Genomic DNA, 24,374 nt, shown 5'->3' with positions numbered 1-24,374 from the left:
CCATAAGAATCAATACTCACTTTTATTCTTTCTTGTTGTGGCGTGCAACACGATCCCAAATCAAACAATACCGTTACGACATGCAACCCGATCCCAAATAAAATAATACCGTTGTGGCGTGTAACATGATCCCATTTCACATAATATCGTTGTGGCGTCCAACCCGGTCCAATTTCACATGATACTGTTGCGGCGTGCAACCCGATCCCATTTCACATAATACCGTTGCGGTGTGCAACCCGTTTCTATTGCATATAATACCATTGCAGTGTGCAACCCGATCGCCAAATACAATTCAACATCAAGCATAAACAAATCCTGGCAAGGGTACAAGAGTATAACAACAACATCCCGGCAAGGGAGACAATATCGTAAACAATAACATCCCGGCAAGGGAATCAATAAGTACATCATAAGGGTCACGGAAAAGAAACCAAGAAGCACGATAACCTCAACAAAACAACAGGACATAATAAGCATGTGATACTACACCGGTAACCACAACAATTGGACATGTAACATATTTGCACGAAGTCATAGAAGAACTCACAATCAAGAAGTATCCAAAACAATAAGGGAGGCAATCACTTCAATTAAGGCAATTAAGGGTCACTGTAACACGTAGGAATTAGAGGAAACTTAACAACATCATATGAAGCATATAGAGGAAATTCAAGTAATTATTAAACCCAATTATAATAGGATACTTTCCACTAAATGGACATAAGGACCTAAGAACCCTAGAGGTAAATTTCCCACAGATAAATCGGAGCACACACTCGTCACCTCACGTGCACGGACTACAATTAGCATAGAAGACTCAAATCCTAAGGGGAAGTCCCACACAATGTTAGGCAAGATACTTACCTCAATCCGGCTAATTCAATACTCAATTTAGCTTTTCCTTTACCAATTCATCAACGCTCGGCTCAATCTAGCAAAAAACGACTTGAATACATCAAACAATGCAAGAGAAAACAATTCCAATTAACAAAACTATGATTCTTATACAATTTGCAAAAAAACAAAAGTCTAACTCCCCAAGACTGCACCTCAGAACCCAACAAAATTTTCAAAAATCGAACACTCATTCCACTACGAGTTCACCCATACAAAAATTATCTAATTCTGATACCATTTGGTCATTCAAATTATCATTTTATATTTTTGAAAGATTTCACAAATTTCCCCCAAAATTTCCTTTAGATTCTCATAAATTTGATGTTAAATCTAAGATATAATCACAAAAAATAGTTGGAAATTAATTAGAAAACACTTACCCAATGATTTGGAGAAGTTTGGGTCTTTTGAAAACCGCCCATGGAGCTTTAGGGTTTGAGAAAATTGAAAAATGGGTGAAAATCTCGTCAAAAACCTCACTTAATATGCCTCAGTTGTCGCATTTGCGACCCATTGCGAACCCTCTTAAATTGTGAACAAAGCAAGGCTGGCAGAAGTCGCGTTTGTGACAAAAAGTTCGCATCTGCGAACTGGGCATCGCAAATGCGATGAAAAAGTTCGCATTTGCGAACATACCAGAAACCAGCAATTTTTTCCAAAATGAAAATGAGCATAACTTCCTCATACGATGTCCAAATTTGACGATTCTTTTTCCTATGACTTCGTAATAAAACTGAATTTGGATCTCATTTGCTTAATGTGATATCATATTTGCTTGAAGAAACGACGATGAAGCATCCAAAAACAAGCGCAACACAGCCTAAACCTATCTGAAACACACCCAAGCCCTTGGGGTTCCATACCAAACATGCACGCAAGTCTAAAAACATCATACGGACTTTCTCGTGTGATCAAATCATCAAAATAACATCAAAAACTATGAATTTAACCTCAAAACTCATGATTTTCTAACTTTTTAACCGGACATCCAAATCACATCAAATCAATTCCGATTCTCACCAAATTTCACAGATAGGACTTAAATATCATAAAAAACTTGTACCAGGCTCTTGAACCAAAATACAGGCCCGATACCAATGAGTTCAAATATTAATTAATTTATTTATTTCATTTAAAAACCAGCACAATAATTTTCTTCAAAAATTATTTTCTAACGCTAGGGACCTCGGAATTCAATTCCGGGCATATGCCCAAGTCCTATACTTTACCGCGGACCTCCCGGGATCATCGAAACACAGATCCGGGTCTGTTTATTAAAAATATTAACCAAAGTCAACTAAAACCAAATTTTAACTCTATAAATTACTATATTTTTCATATTTTCACATAAAAACTTTTAGGTTTCTCACCCGGACCGCGCACGCAAGTTTATATGCGTAACATGAAGCTACTCGTGATGGACAAAATTGCTCAAAACGACCAGTCGGGTCATTACATCCTCCTCTACTTAAACATACGTTCGTCCTGGAACGTGCTCCGATTCGTTCCAAAGCATCGAACCACTGAATAAGCTCCTCATACATACACCTAGGGCGATTCCCCATCACCAAACCTATGTAGGATTGACAATGCTACTTAACTGATGGTCTCACCTCATCCTTAGTCCATAACCTTAGGACAAAACCCAAACCTCAATGTATGAAATTCATCATAGGACCCGAATCCCACATCATCACACTGCATGAACCTAAACAAGCTGAATTGAGCCAAAATTCCAATCCAGAATACAATCACATGTTGTTCCACACAACTCAAATGGCCGAAGCAATAACCTCTGACCACTATAGTTGTTCAAATAACATCCTGGATGTCGTCAATATACCTCACATTTAATATAACCTTGTTCCGGACCTCCACAACACTACCCATGATAAAGAAACATGTGGATATTCATAGTTGCTCATGAAGTCAACAAGTCAAGAAACTCTCTTGCCCGCCAAGGGCCATTACCCAACTCTTAGCAGAAATAACCACATACATCGAAGCACTCCTCACCCCTAATACCATAGTTCAAATCTCAGGTCTAAGAACCTCATCTCAGCCAGTACAAGAAGCCCAACTAACAACTCACCACGAAACCACACAAATTCTCACACTACACAGTTCGCACACCAAACTAGCAATAACTATATTATGCAGCACAAATAAGGGAAAGCCAAGTACAAGAATTATCTAACAAGTACAACATGTGTGACAACAAAAGTATGGTATTTCATCAAATCATCCCATAGAGGTAAAACACAGCACCAAATAAACACAATGAAAGGGTACCCCATATAATATCCGCTGCGGTGCGCAGCCCACTCCCAAATACTCATCAAGCAAAAATGCTCGCGTACACTGATCATATGAATACTAATATCAAGTACAATAGAGTGCATAAATAAAACTGTGGGAAAATAAATGAAAGTGCTAGAACATGAAAGAAACAAGCACAACTAAAATGCAATAAACAAATCAACATCATGAGGGCTATCTTGCCTGAATCGCCATAAGGCCTGAACAGAATTACAACATGTGTGGGGAATAATCATACAATCTCACTGCCTAACACATCATAAAAGAGTAGCACATAACATAGGCTAGGGGAACAAATAATATCCATTCTACCTGGTAACATAACCATAAAGACAATCTCATAGGAACGCTCAAACTTGATCTGATACAAGATACAAATTCTCATTGAGCTTTCAAATATCCTCCAATCCAAATCCTGATTATTTCCAAATAGGTAAATATCCTTTCCAAAAATCCACAGCAACCTATCAATCATGTATGTTATTAATTACCTCATCCTCAACGTTTCTTCACAATTCGCTAGTAGGAAATGGTCCACATATGAGGGCATCAAGCCCAAAACCTCAGGAATACCAAAACGTCCATACTCAAACTCCACTATGCAAATCAAAAGGATGATATAAAACTTACACCCTATCATTTAGCTAAAGCACTCATATAGAGTTTCTGGCCGCGTAACAAAACATGAACCTCGAAAGCCTCAAAACCCAGTAATCACCATGCTACCAAGCTTATAAAACACTGCATTTCCTCTTAAGCACCTCGTCCTACCGCAACCACGGCACCTACGCTGAATAGACCTTCTGTGAATCTGAAGTTGTTTCTCTGACTCCCCTTGATGCTGATATGTAGATCCATTAATGACATGAAAACACTATAAGCCCCAACATCATCCCGTGCAAGATCTCAGACCTTGGTCATACAAAAAATCCGGGAACCCACTAATACCACATATACACATACCTCAGGCCAAAACTGATATAAATCTAACTCTGCAATCTGAATGCCGCTATTGAACTCCTCCACTTGGCGTAAAGCCATAGAAAACAACGTTTGATGGTCTGCAAAACTAACCTTCAAAGTTCGTACAACACAAATCACAAGGTACTCCAATACCACCAACTATTCCCAATCAACACCCACTTCGTGGCCTTGCCACAATCGCGACGACTAATCAACCAATTAAACCTTCCCAAGCTCACACTCATTAATCAGATACCAAAAACTGCTATGCCTCTATACGAACAACTAAAAATGCCTTTGTATCTTCAGTTTGGACAACACGTCGAGGCAATGCCTGAGAATCCCTGACTCCTTCGTAGCATGTGTATAGCATCACGAACCACTGGCGCATAGCATACACCGAGAGCGCTATATTACACATGAGTGGATGTAAAGGAACATAAGTTATATAGTTCGAGATGAATCAATATTGCACGATAAGGAATGAAATAAGTGGAATTTCCTAATATTTCTGTAGCCTCTCGAAGATAAGTACAGACGTCTCCGTACCGATCCGCATGACTCTACTAAACCAGCTTATGACTCGTAGCACCTATGAACCTATAGCTCTGATACCAACTTATCACGACCCAAAATCTCTCCAATGGAGTTGTTATTGCACTTAGTCTCTAAACTAGGTAAGCTTAACATTAAATAAGATAACATTAGCATTTACTGACTTCAAATTAAATAACTTTTAATAAATCACAATTTTCTATAACCGGTGGTACAAGTCATAAGTCTTTCTAAGAGTAGTTATATAAAATAAATACAACACTATTCTAGAACGAGAAGGAATCAATGCAACGTAAATACAAACGAAGGTGACTCTGAGGCCTACGAACGTAGCAACAGTTTACTGTGAGTCTCCACCGCGACCATCCGCATAGCTACTATCGATCAATACCTGGATCTGTATACAAAAATATATAGAAGTGTAGTATGAGCACACCACGGCGGTGCTCAGTAAGTATCAAGACTAACCTCGGTAGGGTAGTGACGAGGAACAGTCAAGACACCTACTGGTCAAATCAAATAAACAAGATATGATAGTGAAATATCAAGATAAAGATAACGAGATAACATCAACAGTGGAGAAAAATAAAAATACAAACAGTAGAAACAATAAAGGGAGAATACGGGTAGTAATGAACGATTACCAAATAAATAAGATAACCAAGTAAATCAGATAAGTCAGTAAATCAGATAACCAAGTAAATCAACACTAACATAACAGGAGCAGAGACAAGTAAGAATGTATTCAAATAAAGAAGGCAATACCAACTCAATCAATCACATCATGTCTAATACACAATCCCGACCATCTCAATCCTCGGTTTCTCATATCATAATTCCAACTTCCGAACCTTCAGCACATATGGCATCTTGTGCCCTCATAATTTCCATCTCACTATTAAAAACAAAATCCACATGCTATACAATACATAATGTCCGTACAAATGCACTCAAGATGTTCAAGAAGTATCATTTGCCTAATATAAGTAAATTAGAATTTCTAAACTAATTAGGAAAGCCATCGAGAAAAGATGAAGTTATTTCTTTTGAAATCATTTGAGTAAAGAAGGTACCCCTTTCAATTAAAATACATCATCGAATGGATTACTACCTTTAACATGGGAGTTAATAATTTAAACCTTAGTAGAAATTCCTTTTTTGAGTAAAATACAACCTCAGACGGTTTAAGGGGATTTAATTGAGAAACTAATTGAATTAAAGATGTAACAATTATTGAAGTTTGAAGTATTTGAATGTATATATATATAAATACGGAAAGGTATTGAAAACACTATAGGATCCAACATAAAGGATCACAACAATAAAGGGATATAAATAGTTAAAGCACTAGAATTGATAACAACAAATAAACACAACAACAGAAAGTGCACGACATCACCTTTCGTGCTTTTACTCTCGTTCTCACCATAAGAATCAATATTCACTTTTATTGTTTCTTGTTGCGGCGTGCAACCCGATACCATTTCACATAATACTGTTGCGGCGTGCAACTCGATCCCATTTCATATAATACCATTGTAACGTGCAACCCGATCCCCAAATACAATTCAACATCAAGCATAAAATAATCCCGGCAAGGGAACAAGAGTATAACAACAATATCCCGGCAAGGGAGACAATATCGTAAACAATAACATCCCGGCAAGGGAATCAACAAGTACATCATAAGGGTCACGGAAAAAAAAAATAAGAAGCACGATAACCTCAACAAGACATAATAAGCACGTGATACTACACCGGTATTCACAACAATTGGACATGTAACATATTTGCACGAAGTCATAGAAGAACTCACAATCAAGAAGTATCCAAAATAATAAGGGAGGAAATCACTTCAATTAAGGCAAATAAGGGTTACTGTAACACGTAGGAATTAGAGGAAAGTTAACAACATCATATGAAGCATATAGAGGCAATTCAAGAAATTATTAAATCCAACAATATTTGGATACTTTCCACATAATGGACATAAAGACCTAAGAACCCTAGAGGTAAATTTACCATAAATAAATCAAAGCACACACTCGTAATATCACGTGCACAGACTACAATTAGCATAGAAGACTCAAATCCTAAGGGGAAGTCCCCACACAAGGTTAGGCAAGATACTTACTTCAATCCGGCTAATTCAATACTCAATTTAGCTTTTCCTTTACCAATTCATCAACGCTCGGCTCCTTCTAGCAAAAAAAGACTTGAATACATCAAACAATGCAAGAGAAAAGAATTTCAATTAACAAAACTATGATTCTTATACAATTTGCAAAAAGTCAACAAAATTCAACTCCCTGGGCCCGCACCTCGGAACCCAACAAAATTTACAAAAATCAAACTTTCATTCCGCTACGAGTTCACCCATACAAAAATTATCTAATTTCGATACCATTTGGTCATTCAAATCATAATTTTATATTTTTGAAAGATTTCACAAATTTTCCCCAAATAATTGAGTTCGTGGGTGAATGGGTAATCGGGTTTTGGTTCGAACATCGGATTTTGACCATGTGAGCCCGGAGTCGATTTTTGACTTTTTGGGGAAATCTTTAGAAAACCTATTTTCATGCATTAGATTTGATTCATTTAGCATTTATTTGATATCGTTAAGTAAATTGTGGCTAGATACAAGCGAATTGGTGGTGGAAACAAGAGGTAAAGCGGTAGTTGAGGCTTAAATTGTGTTCGTGACATTGAGGTAAGTGTTTGGTCCAACCTTAGCTTTAGGGATTAGGAGTTGTGTCTTATTTTCTATGCGTTAATTGTTGAGTACGATGTATAGGCATGGTGACGAGTATCTATACGTCGGTGTCAAGCATGCCCGCGAGTCTTATACTATGATAAATGTGACTCCGTTTTGTATTGTTCATGCTTTATATGGTGATTTCTATTGTGGAAGTATTATTGGTAATTGAACATTGTAGAGCGTTGGCTCAATTTGAGAATTGAGTTGTGAAATAATTGAAGAAAAGAGAAGAGGTTTATGATATTGTTTTCCCTTGCCGAGATGTTATTACTTATGATATTGTTTCCCTTACCGGGATATTGTTGTTATGCTATTGTTCCCGTGCCGGAATTTTATTGTGATATTATTGATTCCCTTTCCCAAATTGCTTTGTGATTGTTGCTTGGGTGAGGAAGAGTGTAAAATACGAAGGGTGATGTCGTGCATGATTTTGAGAGTGTTAATGCACGAAGGGTGATGCGGTGACAATATTGTGAGGTAAAAGCACGAAGGGTGATGCCGTGCCACACGATGTACAATGTCGTGCCATGATATGAGTGATAATTCACGAAGGATAATTCACGAAGGATAATTCTATGCCATGATTAAGTGAGGTAAAAGCACGAAGGGTGATGTCGTGCTGATTCTATTGATTTTTATGGTGAGGATGAGAGTAAAAGCACGAACGGTGATGTCTTGCACGTGTTATTGAGTTTTTGATTCTTGCTGATAATATTGGTTTTCTATTGTTACCTGATATCCTCCCATCTTTAGCTGTAAATTTCTGCCTTTATTTTTCCGCTGTATATGATTTACCTGCACAGGTTTATTTGGTAGTCTTTTCCTAGCCTCATCACTACTTCGCCGAGGTTAGGCTAGGCACTTACCAGCACATGGGGCCGGTTATGCTGATACTACATTCTGCACTGTGTGTAGACCCCGGTGCTGCATCTTTTGGACCATAGTGAGGTTGTTGCCTTCAGTCCATCAGACGACCTGATGTAGTCCTGCAGGCATCCGCAGGCCTTGGCGTGCCCTTCCTATCTAGTTTTTCTTCAGTTTTTTACTATTTCAGAGACAGACATGTATCTATTTTGTTTGGACCCTGTTTGTAGTATTCTTAGATAGTCTGGGAGATTGTGACACCAGTTCTGGTAGCTTTTGTTTATTGATTTGTATCGGTATTAATTTAAATTGTTATATTTCGTTCTTCTGCTTTATTATCTGTTAGCTTTCACTAGTAGGCGCCATCACGACTCCCGAGGGTAAGAAATCCGGGTCGTGACAAGACAATACCAAATTGAGGTCACAAGATTAAAGAAGTAATCAAGGATGGAGAAAAGAAAAGCACACCTCTGAATTATGGAGACAGAAAAATGGAGAGAAAAAGCGATAGAATGGATGATTGTATTGAATTCCAGAAAAGACAGAAGCCAAGAAAGAATTCTTGAAATCGGAGGTTCGATGCTTTTGGATTTTTTGTATATAATTTTGGAAATTTTTACCTCCTGTGGGATATTCTTGATCAAAGACGACGAAGTTTTAGGGCTGAGCAACATGAAGAGTCTGTTACCTTTTTTTCATTGTATTTCAATGTATCTCGTTGTATTCTATGTATTTCATTGTATTTATTGTCTTTTTTTTCAATGTATCTCGCTGTATCTCATGTATTTCAATGTATTCACTGTCTCGCTATATTCCATGAATGTATTCTATATTTTTTTAATTAATATAATTTATGCATTCAGATGTATTTACGTATTCAGATTTATAATTGAGTTTGTTGAGTTAAATTAGGAGTCTATTTGTGTTAATTGATTCACTTTCCATTTAAAAACAACTGAATAGACCACGATTTATGCTATTTACGTTACTGTATTCACAAATACATATCCTGAATACAATCGAATACAATAATTGCCTAGTTGTACTCCCCTAATTCACGCCGAGTTTTGCTACTGTATTCATGAATACAGTAGCCTAAATACATCGAATACACTCTAGCAAAACTGAAAAACATAGCTATAGAAAGTAATATAGTAAATGATAGCTACAGCTAGCTAATAACCACTAAACAATAGTGGTTTGTGAAAATTTGTCAAAAAAAGAAAACAAGTAACTAACTTAATTATTATACCTAATCATAATTACAAATGTTTAAATAAAATATCAATCGTAATATGTGGAAAGATTTATTAAATATAATTTTATAATATTTAAAGTGTACATCTCGCGTTTTCGTACGTTAAACGTTTCGTCTTCGGTTAACCGATGTGGACTCGGGGATGAGAACATTTTGACGTTAACGTATTTACGTTATTTTTAACAAGTGATAAATAAGTGTTATGAAGGATAAAGGGGTATATGGATTAAAGAAAACGGTTTTCATTGAAAGTGGACAATTTGAAATAAAATACGGGTCGAGCGATAATACCCGATAATTATGAACTAGTACCATGCAAGGTACCATGTAACCATGGTAGTAATATATATAAAGTATATGAAATATTTTAAAAATAAATAGAATTTTTAAGTAATTTGTGGTAATTTTTAAATTATGCGGGTAATTAATTAATTATCGTGTAACGGGACATTATCCGACTAACTAATAAGTGAATAAAAATTATTAAAATCCCACCCTTACCTCACGTGGAAAGAAGCCACAACATTGGAAGATGACTAAGTAAGTCATTATTGCCAAATGGCTAAATTAGGAAAACGACTAAGATATGAATTACATAATAAGTCTTAGCAAATAAGACTTTGGAATCAATTTTAGAAACTTTGAAGCAATTCAATAAAAAAGACACAATCTCCATTTGGACTTCATCTCAAAGTTGTTGAGACAGAAGCATATTAAAGCTTACCAAAAGCAATTTCATCCAAGATTCCACACAAATCCAACAAAAACGTTGGAACAGAGTCAAGAATTTCATTCCAATTTCAAATTCAAGTATAAATTCCGTTCAAGAATTTCGCAGAAACAGGTATGTTAAGGCTCTCCCTTCTTTCTTTTGGCATGGTCCATATTATACTGAAGAAACGAGCAAATACACAGTTTCTATAATTACTCTATTCATAAAAATAGTAGAGGTGTCTATATTCTTGATTCCCCATGAGAATTATTATTATCTTTTGATCATGGGTCTCAGAATAATACGCAGTTGGAAAAGTTTATCCGGAAGGAATATCAAGATTATTATGTATTTTTCATGCATTTTATTCATTTATATATGTGCATTGACCCATGACCAGATGGCGTTATATATGTGTATATATGTAAATATATGTATGGGATATGGGAAAAGGTTACGACACTATATACACACCACCACCTAATCAGCTGGTATATGATGATGATGTTGCCCACAATGGCTGAAATATGATTCAAACGGCGTTATATATGCGTATATATGTATGTATATGTATATGGGATATGGGAAGAGGTTATGGCGTTATATACGCACCACCTGATCAGCGGGTATATGTTGATGATGATGCCCTCAGTGGCCATGATTATATGATGGGATGCCCTTAGTGGATTGATGATATTATGTACACCCATACCTATGTATGACACGACATTTATACGCATGTGCATGACATTATAAACGTTTCAAAATTTATAGAGTTATTTAGATTTGAAGGTATTTCTATATTCCGTGTTTCATCTATGTCTTTTACGTACTTATTTTCATGCCTTACATACTCAGTACATTTTTCGTACTGAAGCCCTATTTCACGGGGCCTACGTTTCATGCCCGTAGGTGCAGGTAGGCAAGTTGACGATCCCCCTCCTTAGGATCCCTGATTAGCGAGAGTTGGCATGCTCCACTTGATCCGGAGCTACTTTGGTTTTGGTACGATACGTTTGTATATATGTATATGTATACGGGTATGACATGGCTCAGTCCCGTCTTTGTACATATATGTTTCTAATTAGAGGTCTGTAGACAGTATGTCTAGTTGGGTTGTATTTGGCCTTGACGACTTTCGATTTTGGATGGGTAGTTGTCTATAGCAGCCTTGTCGGCTCGCCCACTGTATTTTGCCTGTATACGTACATATGCCTTGAAGAAAGGTTTCCTTCCTATATGTTATTTTCGTAACTCAGCAGATATTATTTAGGTTCATATCTTAGACACATGCTTAGGGGTGTTTTACAGGTAGGACTCAGGCACCCATCGCGGCCCATCGGTTTGGGTCGTGACAAAAAGTGGCATCAGAGCAGTCTTGTTTATGGGTGTGTTGTGCACCACACTTATAGACAGAAGGCTACAGGACATATAGGATATTATCCTCTCTTCTTATCTTAGACCATGCGATATAAGCATTCATGTTCCTAACGATGTGTTACGTTTTCAGCGATGTCTCAGAAGACTACAGCCGCTAGCACGGGTTAGAAGGCTACATAGGTATTAGAAAGAGATATATGTTACACTATGAATTCATACCTATCAGAGATCATGGGTTCTATTGAGAAGGATCCATCCGAGGATCCATAGGAGTCATCCGTTTGAGCTATTTCGACCACTCCGGTAGTAGATGGGGTGAGAGGAGTTCTGACCTCACCAAGGCCCTTAGTTTCGTAACACGTTGATCAGGGTATAAGGGGAGTAGTGCATGGATTGGCACAACCGAGATTCCCTCAGGCTCAAAACTATGTCAAGGTATTTGCGGACACCAGTGCTTCTGAGATTCCGGATAGTCCACAGTCTTGGGAGTCCGTCAATCAAGGTTCGTCGGTATATGTTATGGGATACGCAGAGGAAGAAGATAGTAGTCGGGCCAAGAGGAGGAAGGTAACGGATAAGGACATGAACATTCTACTTCGAAGTGTGTCCGATTGAGGTTCTTATATAGGACGAGGCAAGGACCCTCTACTATAGACTTCCTCGAAGTGTCAATTTTTGGTTGGTGAGTTCCACCTCTTCTTGGAATATTACCAAGTTAGAGTTCTAAATGTGTTTGGATGTTTTATGAGAATTTAGGGAGCCCCGTCCCTACTTGTATATATTATGGTTATGCCTACTTAGAGGTTTTGCAGACAGTATCCTGTATATAGTTTTGGGTATAATATGTCTACGGCCTAGTCGACCCTTATTTATATAAACCTTTTTTTAAATTAGTTATGTGAGTTATGTTTTAATATTGTTACCTATATATATATAGATCTGGCCTAAAATGGCCCGTGATGGATTTGATAATAAACAAGGATAAGGTACGTGATGTTCGGTTGGGTAGAACTTGATATTATAATGGGTATGGATTGGTTGGCCTTTTGTTATGCTAACATCAAGTGTAGATTAAAGATTGTCTAATTTCAATTTCTAGAGAAGCATGTTTTGGAGTGGGAAGGTAATACGGCGTCGCCGAAACACAGATTTATTTCTTATCTCAAGGCAAGGAAGATAATCAGTAAGGGTTGTATTTATCACTTAGTTCGGGTTCAGGATATGGAAGTAGAGTCACCAACCATTCAGTCCATCCCAGTGGTTAATGAGTTTCCCGATGAACTTCCGGGTCTTCCGCCAGAGCGAGAAATTGTGTTTGCCATCGACCTACTACCAGATACTCATTCAATATCTATTCCCCCTATAGAATGGCCCCCGCAGAGCTGAAAGAGTTAAAGGAACAACTAAGGGACTTGTTTGAAAAAGGTTTTATCAGAATTAATATGTCACCATGGGGAGCACATGTGTTGTTTGTGAGAAAGGAGGATGGTCCCTTATGAATATGTATTAATTATAGGCAGTTGAATAAGGTGGCGATCAAGAATAAGTACCCGCTCCCGAGGATTGAGGATTTATTTGATCAGTTACAAGATGCCAGGTGTTTTTTTTTTCAAAGATAGACTTGAGGACCGGGTACCATCAGGAAAGGTTTAAGGAGGAAGATATTCCAAAGACATCAATTCAAGACCAGATACGGGCATTTTGAGTTTCATGTCATATTGTTCGGTTTAACCAATACCTCAGCAGTATTCATAGATTCGATGAACTGTGTGTTCAGGACCTTTTTAAGATCTATTCATAATCGTATTTATTGGCAATATATATTGGTATATTTTCGTTCAGAGGCTGAGCATGCAGATCACTTGTGTATTGTGCTCAGAGTTCTACAAAAAGAGAAGTTGTATGCAAAATTCTCTAAATATGAATTTTGTTTGAACTCCGTAATTCTCCTTGGACATATTATTTCAGGAGAAGGCATCCGGGTGGATAAACAAGAGAGTGAGGCAGTGAAGACTTGGCCTAGACCCACAACACCGACGAAGGCTCATAGCTTCTCTGTTTTGTAGGTTATTACAGGAAACTTATAACGGAATTTTCTTCTATTTTAAGCATGGTATGTGGTGTCTCGCTTAATGTTCCGGAATAACAAGAGGAAATCTATGATGCAAGTAAGTTGAAGAAATGTTGCGAATAAGTATAAATAGATATGTCTAGGTCGCAAAGCTAAAATATGGTAGAGTGACAAGGTTTTAGGAAGGCAGGAGGAAGGATAAGAAACAATAAGTGAAAAAGGTAACAAAAATGGATAAGTCCTTGGGAATAAGTTCATAAGAAAGATGATGATTTCTCTAAGTTACAGAAGGCTCAGTATAGCCTGAAAGAACGTAAAGTAGTCTAAGACTATTAACGTTTAGAATAGATGAAATACTACCCTAATAGTGGGATAAGGACATAATTGTGATGGATAAAGGATGAATTTTGGGCCTCCAGAGAGGAGAATTTCCCGAATTGTACAAGATAAGGATAACCATGTAAGTTAACTCCTAAGGGAACTAGGTTTCAATGGATCGACACTTGCGAACGGAGTTTCCAGGCCTTAAAGGACAGATTAACTTCAGCACCGGTTCTAACGCTCCCAAAAGGGACCGATGGTTATGTGATCTATTGTGATGCTTCAGGCATTGGATTGAGTTGTGTGCTGATGCAGCATGGTAAGGTTGTGGCTTGTGCTTCTAAACAACTAAGAAAGCACGAGAAGAACTATCCGGCCCATGATTGAGAGTTAGCTGCGGTGATTCATGCACTAAATATGTGGAGGCACCACTTGTATGGCATTCATGTTGATATCTATACGGATCATAAGAGCCTATAGTATATCTTCAAGCCAAATGAATTAAATCTACATCAAAGGAGATGGTTGGAGCTACTTAAAGACTATGACGTTGATATTTTATACCATCCAGGGAAGGCGAACATAGTAGTCGACGCCCTCAGCCATAGATCTATGGGTAGCCTATCGTATTTACAGCCAGAAAAGAGGGGAATAGCCCATGAGGTTTGTCACACCTCCTTTTTACGCGCCCGGGGGGCGCAGGGGAGTTTTTTCCAATTAAAGGACAATCGAAACGGGATTGGTTTATTTATTTCAGAGTCGCCACTTGGGAGATTTAGGGTGTCCCAAGTCACCAATTTTAATCCTGAATCGAGGAAAATAATGACTCTACATTATAGTCTGCGTACCAGAAATCCGGATAAGGAATTCTGTTAACCTGGGAGAAGGTGTTAGGCATTCCCGAGTTCCGTGGTTCTAGCACGGTCGCTCAATTGTTATATTCGTCTTGATTATCTGATTTTATACAAGTGTGAACTTATGTGCAAAATTTAACTTTTAACCGCTTTTATCATTTACTGTGTTTATCAAGAATTGCAACGTTGTGAAAATGTATCTCGAACCGCGTTACAATCAATGTACCCGTGGTTGTCAACACACTTTGACTCCGTTGAGATTTGGATTTGGGTCACATCAATGTGCACCCGAGTTTAAGAAGGTAAGATTTATTAAGGCGCGTCCTAAAGAGTCTAACGTATTGTTATTTTAGGAGTGTTGTGAGATTTGCTAAACAACCTGTCCTGGAACTAAGCGCTTCGATACTATACATTTAACAAGAGCCCCGTATCTGCGCGTTTCGTTTATTTCCATCGAGGCTCATCTCGTTCTTATTTTAAAAGGATATCCTATAGCAACTACGTTTCTTGTCGTGTTTGTCCCTATCAATTGAAAACAGTAGATAGTCCTAATTAATTACATGCTTGCAAGTTGTTTGTAACAACATTTCAGAAATGCTTAAAAATCCGAAACGAGGCTGCATGCACAGTCAGCCGAACAAATAATCATGGGCCCAAATCCAGCCCACGCATGATTGGCCGGACCTGGGCCGCTGCTTGTTCGATGCGAGCCTGTTGGGTTTGTTTTGACCCGGGCTCGACCCTTGTGGGGTTGAGATTATAAACCGTGTTCTTTATCTAAAAAAAACAGGGTTTTAACAGTTATATATGGAATATTTATTGGAAAGGAAAGAAATTAATTTACAGTGTACGATTTTCATGCTTGGCATACATTACATGCTTATACTACACCATTGCACTAAATCTGAGATACAACCTATTGCCTTGGGCATACTCTTATCACCATCCTATATACACAATCTAACATTCAACTACCATTCATTGACAGTTATTAGGCCTGAAGGCTATCTCCAGCATCCAAAGCAAGCATAAAATTTTCTACATTACATGATATTTAAGGTAACAAACTATATATATAAAAAAAACATTCTTCAGGTCTTTCATTTACATTCATGCTCAAATTTCCAGCTACATCTGACAGTGTATTGGGTGTGTACCTGGTATAGAAAGGAAAGGAAGAAAGGGAGTAATCAGTTGAGTAGTGTGCCACAAACAACAGCAGCAGCAGACACACAGCAACAACACAGCAACAACCAACAACCACAAGTGTTTTCTACAGTCCACAGACAACCAGCAGTATTTCCCAGAACAAAAGAACCAACAGATAGTTGTGTACCAAACGAGCAAATCCCAGGAAAGAGTGATGAAATAAACAGCAATAACAGAGTATTCAATGCAGCAACACTACCAATTCAACAACCAGAAACAGCTCAGTCAGTGCTAAAGAAACAGAACTTGGCCAAGACAGCTTGACCAATATGAACTCTTAGATAGCTCTCAGACAGTGTTTGGTTACAATGTTTTACTGAAACTCTCTTCTGTTTTCAGTCTTTTTCTTTAACTCACAAAACCTTTCTCAAGACTAAAAATTTCAGCCTCAAGACTCCAAAAATTCCCCCCTCTTTTAATCGAAGGTCTGCCTCTTTTATAGCCTAACCTTAATACTTTAACAGTCTGTTTTGACAACTCAAAATTCCCCCTCCCTGTTATTTTTCCACTCACTTATTTTAAATAACAAAACTCCCCTGAAATCCCTGTCAGCCCCTCTCTTTTTTTTTTGTTAAAGTGTCCTAGTCCCTTGTTTATTTAACCCAAAGTATGGGCAGTAGGAATATAATCTGACAGCACATGCTGTCCAATTATTTTAATTCCCTAAAGCTAACCATACACATGCTGCCCAGACTGTCTAAACCAAATGCACATGGCATCGTATTTTAAAATCCAAGTCTGAGCTGCCATTATAACCCTCCCCCTAGATGTTCTTTAATTCAATTTGAACAAGCTCAATTGGCAATTCAATTCAGTTCCTAATGGGATTCAAATACGATCACAGCAGAAATAAACAACACGAATCAAGTTGTTACCATTAACGACTGAAACTAATTGACGACATATATCGACTCGACTATATTAATCGTAACACATAACAATCAATCGTTCATATAAACAACACGTATATAGTCCCAGATAACTTCAGACAACTTTGTTCAACACTGGGAACCTATATGAATTAAACTCTTTTGACGACTAATCTAATTGACGAACATGTATATCATAGAGTATAATCAGAGCACACATAGAAAATCAAACGACCAAATAAAAGGTCTTTGACAGAGACGGGAGAAAGTAAGAAAACATCACACAATAACAAACAGGCACAACAAAGCATGCTAACCATTCAATCAAAACTAAAACAAAGAGAAAGAAAACTTACTGAAAGAGTTTAAACCAAACTGTCCAAATCCGACTTAGCTTCGACCCTTTTGAGGCCGAACAAATTTTAACCATGGTGTTCTTACATGAGAACACCTTGGTTAAGATCCGTTAAACCTCAAACCTTTGTTAAGACCGGCCGGATTCCAAGGCTATTGGTGTTCTAGGTTTCGGATCTCCAGATCTGATTTTTTAGGAGTTGTGTGTAGATTCGGACCAAACCAAACTTGGTTTGGTCACGAGGAAGGTCAGGGGAATGTCTGGTATGAAGATGGGGTGGTTTGGCATAGGTCCGGGTTCGACTCAAATCTTCAAATGAAGATTCGAGACGAAGGAAGGTGATTCGAGGCAAGAGGGTAACAGATCCATGTTCAGGAGAGTGAGAGGGTCTTAGGGTGTTCAGGAGGTGGTCACCGGCGTTCGTGCCGCCGGCTTTAATGGCGAGGGAGACTAGGGCGGCTTGCTAGGGTTTGGGGTTTCAGTGTTTGAGCTTGGGGACGATGACGGGGGGGGTTCGGATAGGGGGCGTGGGGAGAAGGGTCGAGTTTATATATGGGGAGGCTGATTGGATCTGAGCCGTTAGATCAGATGATCTCAACGGCTTGGAGCTGAGGATGAGAAATGAGACGGGGTCGTTTGGTAGTTAAACGGGGTTGTTTGGTTTAAGTGAAGGGTTGGGTCAGACCGGTTATTGGGTCGGGTTTAAAAATGGGTTGCTGAAAGAGATCCTGAGCCGTTGGATTGGCCTGGACGGACGGCTCAGATTGATTTGCCTGAAACGGTGTCGTTTCAGGAGGTGCCTGGGCAGGCCTGGACTTGGACTGGGTCTGAGTGCTGGTTTGGGCCTGTTTTATTTCATTTCTTTTCGGCCCAAACCGGTTTTCCTTCACTCTTTTACTTTTTTTTTCTTTTAAAACAAAAATGAGATAATAATAAAATAGTGAAATTAAAATCAACAACACTGTAACATTTCCACATAATTATCACAAAAGTATTTAAGTAAGTTAAATCACAACCTAGAACGAACGACGCATATATATTTATATTTTTTGAATTTTCTTTTAACGACACATATTTTTTGTATTTTGTTTGATAATGACTAAATGCGAAATGGACAGACCTACAAACGACTCATAACACATGTCACGGAAAAAAAATCGAAAAATTTGTACAGCGAAATCATTTGTCATTATTTTTTTTTTTGTTTTCCTTTTGGAGTGATTGCTCGTGAAGCAAAAATCACGTGCTTACAGCTGCCCCTCTTTGCACGAAGACACGAAGGGTTTTCGCGCAAAGATAAAGCGAGCGATTTTTGCCCGTCCGAATTACTCCGTGTGAAGCATTTTTTGAAAAAGATTTGACCGAACCTTGGCTTCAGAGGTTTCCTACATATCCTGGGCTGAACAGGAATCAGGTCAATGTAGTTCGGGAAATTCTGGTAGCTGGGACTACCGTGTGACTGTAGTGCCTGGTGCTGCTATGCGCTGTCGCATGCTGCTGTAGGATGCTACTGCTCAACCGATCTCCCTGTTACATTGCTCTAAAAGGAAAAACAAGAAGCTAAGCCAGACTGAGGATCATGAGATCTCATCCATCTTCAACTTGTTCTTGTTGCCTTGCTTTCTTGTCGGCTAACGCTTTTCTCCGATGCCTTTATCTTGTGACTTTGGGAGATGATGCTGGTCCTTTGCTAACGTTTGAATGCCAGTTTTCATCACTTCGCTTGATCCGCTGGGAACATGCCCTCTTCTTCAAGCCTTTCCATTGCTTCTTTGGTGGTATGGCTTTTCATCAAAATTGTTATGCTGGGCATGCTATAACGTTCCCAAACTGCTTCTTTTGAGACGCGTTCCTTTTCCCTTTTGAAATGCGCGCTTGCCTCTGCAGTTGTCTGCTTCTTGGTGCTGGGGATTCCATTGTTTCCTGTTTGGGGACCTCTATTGTACCCTTTCGTCTTCAAGTGGGGTGACTGATTCCAAAATCTAGAGCTAAAAAGTATTCCCGCATTATACTGGTGGGCGACCTAGAACTTAAAGTATTCCCGCATTATACTGGTGGGCGACCTAGAACTTAAATGTATTCCCGCATTATACTGGTGGGCGACCTAGAACTTAAATGTATTCCCGCATTATACTGGTGGGCGACCTAGAACTTAAATGTATTCCCGCATTATACTGGTGGGCGACCTAGAACTTAAATGTATTCCCGCATTATACTGGTGGGCGACCTAGAACTTAAATGTATTCTCGCATTATACTGGTGGGCGACCTAGAACTTAAATGTATTCCCGCATTATACTGGTGGGCGACCTAGAACTTAAATGTATTCCCGCATTATACTGGTGGGCGACCTAGAACTTAAATGTATTCCCGCATTATACTGGTGGGCGACCTAGAACTTAAATGTATTCCCGCATTATACTGGTGGGCGACCTAGAACTTAAATGTATTCCCGCATTATACTGGTGGGCGACCTAGAACTTAAATGTATTCCCGTATTATACTGGTGGGCGACCTAGAACTTAAATGTATTCCCGCATTATACTGGTGGGCGACCTAGAACTTAAATGTATTCCCGCATTATACTGGTGGGCGACCTAGAACTTAAATGTATTCCCGCATTATACTGGTGGGCGACCTAGAACTTAAATGTATTCCCGCATTATACTGGTGGGCGACCTAGATCTTAAATGTATTCCCGCATTATACTGGTGGGCGACCTAGAACTTAAATGTATTCCCGCATTATACTGGTGGGCGACCTAGAACTTAAATGTATTCCCGCATTATACTGGTGGGCGACCTAGAACTTAAATGTATTCCCGCATTATACTGGTGGGCGACCTAGAACTTAAATGTATTCCCGCATTATACTGGTGGGCGACCTAGAACTTAAATGTATTCCCGCATTATACTGGTGGGCGACCTAGAACTTAAATGTATTGAAATTGCTTCCCCGTTCTTCTGAGAAAATTTTCGACAATTGGCAGAAAATTTTCTGCCCCGGTTTTTGGTGACTTCCCTGGCGTTGCATCTTGCTGCCTTTGTCAATTCCTTGTTCTCCTGCAACAGACAAAAGGATTTAGTCAGTTTTAATCGTGGTGGTAGAGGGTGCCTTCCGGCGAACAATTTTTCTCTCTTCCCCTTTTCTTGCTCTATGTCCCCATAATCGATTAACGGGCAGAGTTGCCTGCTGGGGGGGGGTCTCTAGCCTGCTGGGGGTTGGCTTTCAATTAATCCCCTTTTCTGCTTTCTCTTTAAGCACGTGCTGTGGGAGTCTGGTTTTAACTCCTGAAACCACTCCCTTTATGAGCTTACTTCCTTCGACAGTGTCGGGTATGATCACTGCATTGCCTGGGACCGGCCTTTAGGACTGTTTGTATTATCCTGCATTGGATGAATTCCCCTCCGGTTTCTGGTAGTAAGCTTTGAAAAATCCTTTCAAGACACATTTTAGAAAAAAGAAATAAAAGCTAGAAAAAGGAGAAAATCTTTCTGAACGAACATTTTGGTGGGAGAAGAAACTCAAAAGAACTTATCTGGAGGATACGACTGGTCCCGTGAGCATGACGTGCACCATAGATTCCCGACCCAGTCTATTTGTATCAATCGATTCGCCCGATGGTCTGACTTGCTGGGGATGATAAAGGAGTGTCCGTTTCGGATATTGTAGCTTTTGCTGATCTGTCTTGTCGCCTCATAGTGCCCTTCGAGGGGTTTTCACTAATGAGACTCTCTCGTTTCTCTCATCTCCCGGCGCCTTACGGTGCCTGTGAAGGTTTTCACCAATAAGACTCTCTCATTTCATATCCCTCATCTTACATCGCCTCTCGGTGCCTGTGAAGGTTTTCACCGATAAGACTCTCTCATTTTATTTCTTTCGGGAAATCGGGGCGTTGTAGATACGACCCTCCTTTCTGGAGATTCCCTTGACCATCAATTCATTTCCAGTCTTACGATCCTCTTCTTTGCTGGGGATCAGTGTATTATTCTCGGCCTTATTCGCCGGACTTGGCATCTCTCGAACATTGATCGGGAGGTCTTTTGGATGTTGATGTTGGTTTTGGTGTGGGGTTAAAGAAAGGCTATGAAAACAATTTGAAGGGTGATGTGCTACAACTTTTGGAATCAAACCTTTGTTGGAACTTAAAACATAACCTCTGCCCCAGTTTTCTTGCTTGGGGAATTTATTTTTTACGTTTATGTTGATCTATGTGCGTTACGCACATTGTGCCTATTATGCACACTATGTACATTATGCATCCTATATTCACTATGATGCATACTATGACCGAGCCGTAAGACGCCTACGTATCCTCTTTGAGGAATCAGGTCAAACGTAGTTCCCACAGTTTTGTATTTCTTGTGATTTTATCTCTTCTTTTTTTTTCCTTCTTTTCATTTTCTTTTTCTTTTCTTTTTCTTTTTCTTTTCTTTTCTCTTTTTTTTTCATGTCTTTTCCATTAGTGATTCCAAAAGAGGGGTATTGAAAGAATTGCTTAAGGCTCAAAGGGGGAAGCAAGGGTAAAAAGTGTTTGGATAGAAGAAAGAATTGCCTCCGTCATCTCATTATCCAACAAATGCCAAATACAAACAAATAAACCAAAAATTGCCATAATTAAAGAAGTTACGCATAATATCTCTTGACTGCATCTGAATTGATAGCCATGTCGACACATCTACCTTCGACATCTGTCAAACACAAAGCACCGTTGGACAATACTCTGGTCACGATATAAGGCCCTTGCCAATTTGGGGCGAATTTGCCTTTTGCCTCGACCTGATGTGGGAGGATCTTCTTTAATACCAGCTGCCCTACTTCAAACTTCCTGAGGCGCACCTTCTTATTATACGCTCTTGCCATTCTCTTCTGGTACAGCTGACCATGGCACACTGCTGCCAATCTTTTCTCATCTATCAGGCTTAACTGTTCCAATCGAGCTTTGACCCATTCATCGTCATCAATCCCGGCTTCAGCGACAATTCGGAGGGACGGAATTTCAACCTCCGCTGGTATTACGGCCTCAGTTCCGTACACCAACAAATAAGGAGTTGTGCCTATGGAAGTTCGGACGGTGGTGCGGTAACCCAACAAGGCAAAGGGTAATCTCTCGTGCCATTGTCTGGACCCTTCCACCATTTTTCGCAGTATCTTCTTGATATTCTTATTAGCTGCTTCGACTGCTCCATTTGCCTTAGGACGATATGGGGTGGAATTGCGGTGTGTAATCTTGAATTGTTGGCATACCTCTCTCATCAAGCTGCTATTAAGATTCGCACCGTTATCCGTGATGATCACTTTTGGGATCCCAAATCTGCAGATGATATGGGAGTGAACAAAGTCCACCACTGCCTTCTTGGTTACTGATTTGAAGGTTTTAGCCTCAACCCATTTGGTGAAGTAATCAATGGTCACTAGAATGAACCTATGACCGTTGGATGCTGCTGGCTCGATGGGCCCAATGACATCCATGCCCAATGCCACAAACGGCCAGGGTGCTGACATCGTATGTAACTCTGTTGGCGGAGAATGAATCAAATCTCCATGTATCTGGCACTGATGGCATTTCCTCACGAAAGTGATACAGTCGTGTTCCATGGTTAGCCAATAACACCCTGTTCGAAGGATCTTTCTTGCCAATACATATCCGCTCATGTGTGGCCCACAAACTCCAGCATGTACCTCTGCCATAACCGACGTTGCTTGACTGGCATCTATGCATCTCAACAATCCCAAATCCGGGGTTCTTTTGTACAATACTCCTCCACTGAGGAAGAAGCCATTCGACAAACGCCGAAGGGCTCTTTTTGGTCTCCAGAGGCATGTTCTGGATATATCCCCATTCTAAGGTATTCCTTGATATCATGAAACCAGGGTTCGCCAACTGCTTCTTCTTCTATGGCATTGCAGTAGGCGTGCTGATCACGGACCTGGATGTGTAGAGGATCAACATACATTTTGTCAGGGTGGTGCAGCATTGATGCTAAGGTGGCTAAGGCATCCGCAACCTCATTGTGAACTCTCGGGATGTGTTTGAACTTCACCGATCGAAACTGCTTGCTCAGATCATGCAAGCATTGTCGGTATAGTATGAGCTTTAGATCTCGTGTTTCCCATTCACCCTAAATTTGATGTACCAAGAGGTCCGAGTCTCCCAAGACCAAGACGTCTCGGACATCCATGTCAGCAGCCAAGCGCAGACCCAGAATGCAAGCCTCATACTCGGCCATATTGTTGGTGCAATAGAAGCGTAGCTGAGCCATAACAGGATAATGTCGTCCTATTTCAGAAATGAGTACTGCTCCTATTCCAACCCCTTTTGCGTTTGCAGCTCCATTGAAGAAAAGCTTCCAACCCGGTTCCTCAGGTAATTCCAACTCATTCGTATGCATCACCTCTTCGTCAGGAAAATACGTTCTTAAGGGCTCGTATTTTTCATCAACGGGATTCTCTGCCAAATGGTCTGCCAGTGCCTGGGCTTTCATGGCCGTCCTCGTTACGTAGATGATATCAAACTCTGTGAGCAGAATTTGCCACTTTGCCAACCTTCCCGTGGGCATAGGTTTCTGAAAGATATACTCCAATGGGTCCAAGCGGGATATGAGATAAGTAGTATATGAAGACAGGTAGTGCTTCAACTTCTGAGCTACCCAAGTTAGGGCGCAGCATGTTTTCTCGAGTTGAGTGTACTTGACCTCATGCACTGTGAATTTCTTGCTAAGATAGTAGATGGCCTGCTCCTTCCTTCCTGTGTCATCATGTTGCCCCAGTACACAACCAAATGAATTTTCCAAGATCGTCAGGTAAAGGATTAGGGGCTTTCCGGGCTTAGGCGGGACCAATACGGGTGGATTAGACAGATACCCCTTGATTTGGTCGAAGGCCTCCTGACACTCTGCCGTCCAACCTACCGCAGCATCCTTTCTCAGTAGCCGAAATATGGGCTCACAAGTTGCTGTGAGTTGAGCGATGAACCTGCTGATG

This window comes from Nicotiana tabacum, chromosome 18 (genome assembly GCF_000715075.1).
Source record: "Nicotiana tabacum cultivar K326 chromosome 18, ASM71507v2, whole genome shotgun sequence".
Lineage (NCBI taxonomy): Eukaryota > Viridiplantae > Streptophyta > Magnoliopsida > Solanales > Solanaceae > Nicotiana > Nicotiana tabacum.
This window is presented reverse-complemented; position numbering follows the sequence as displayed.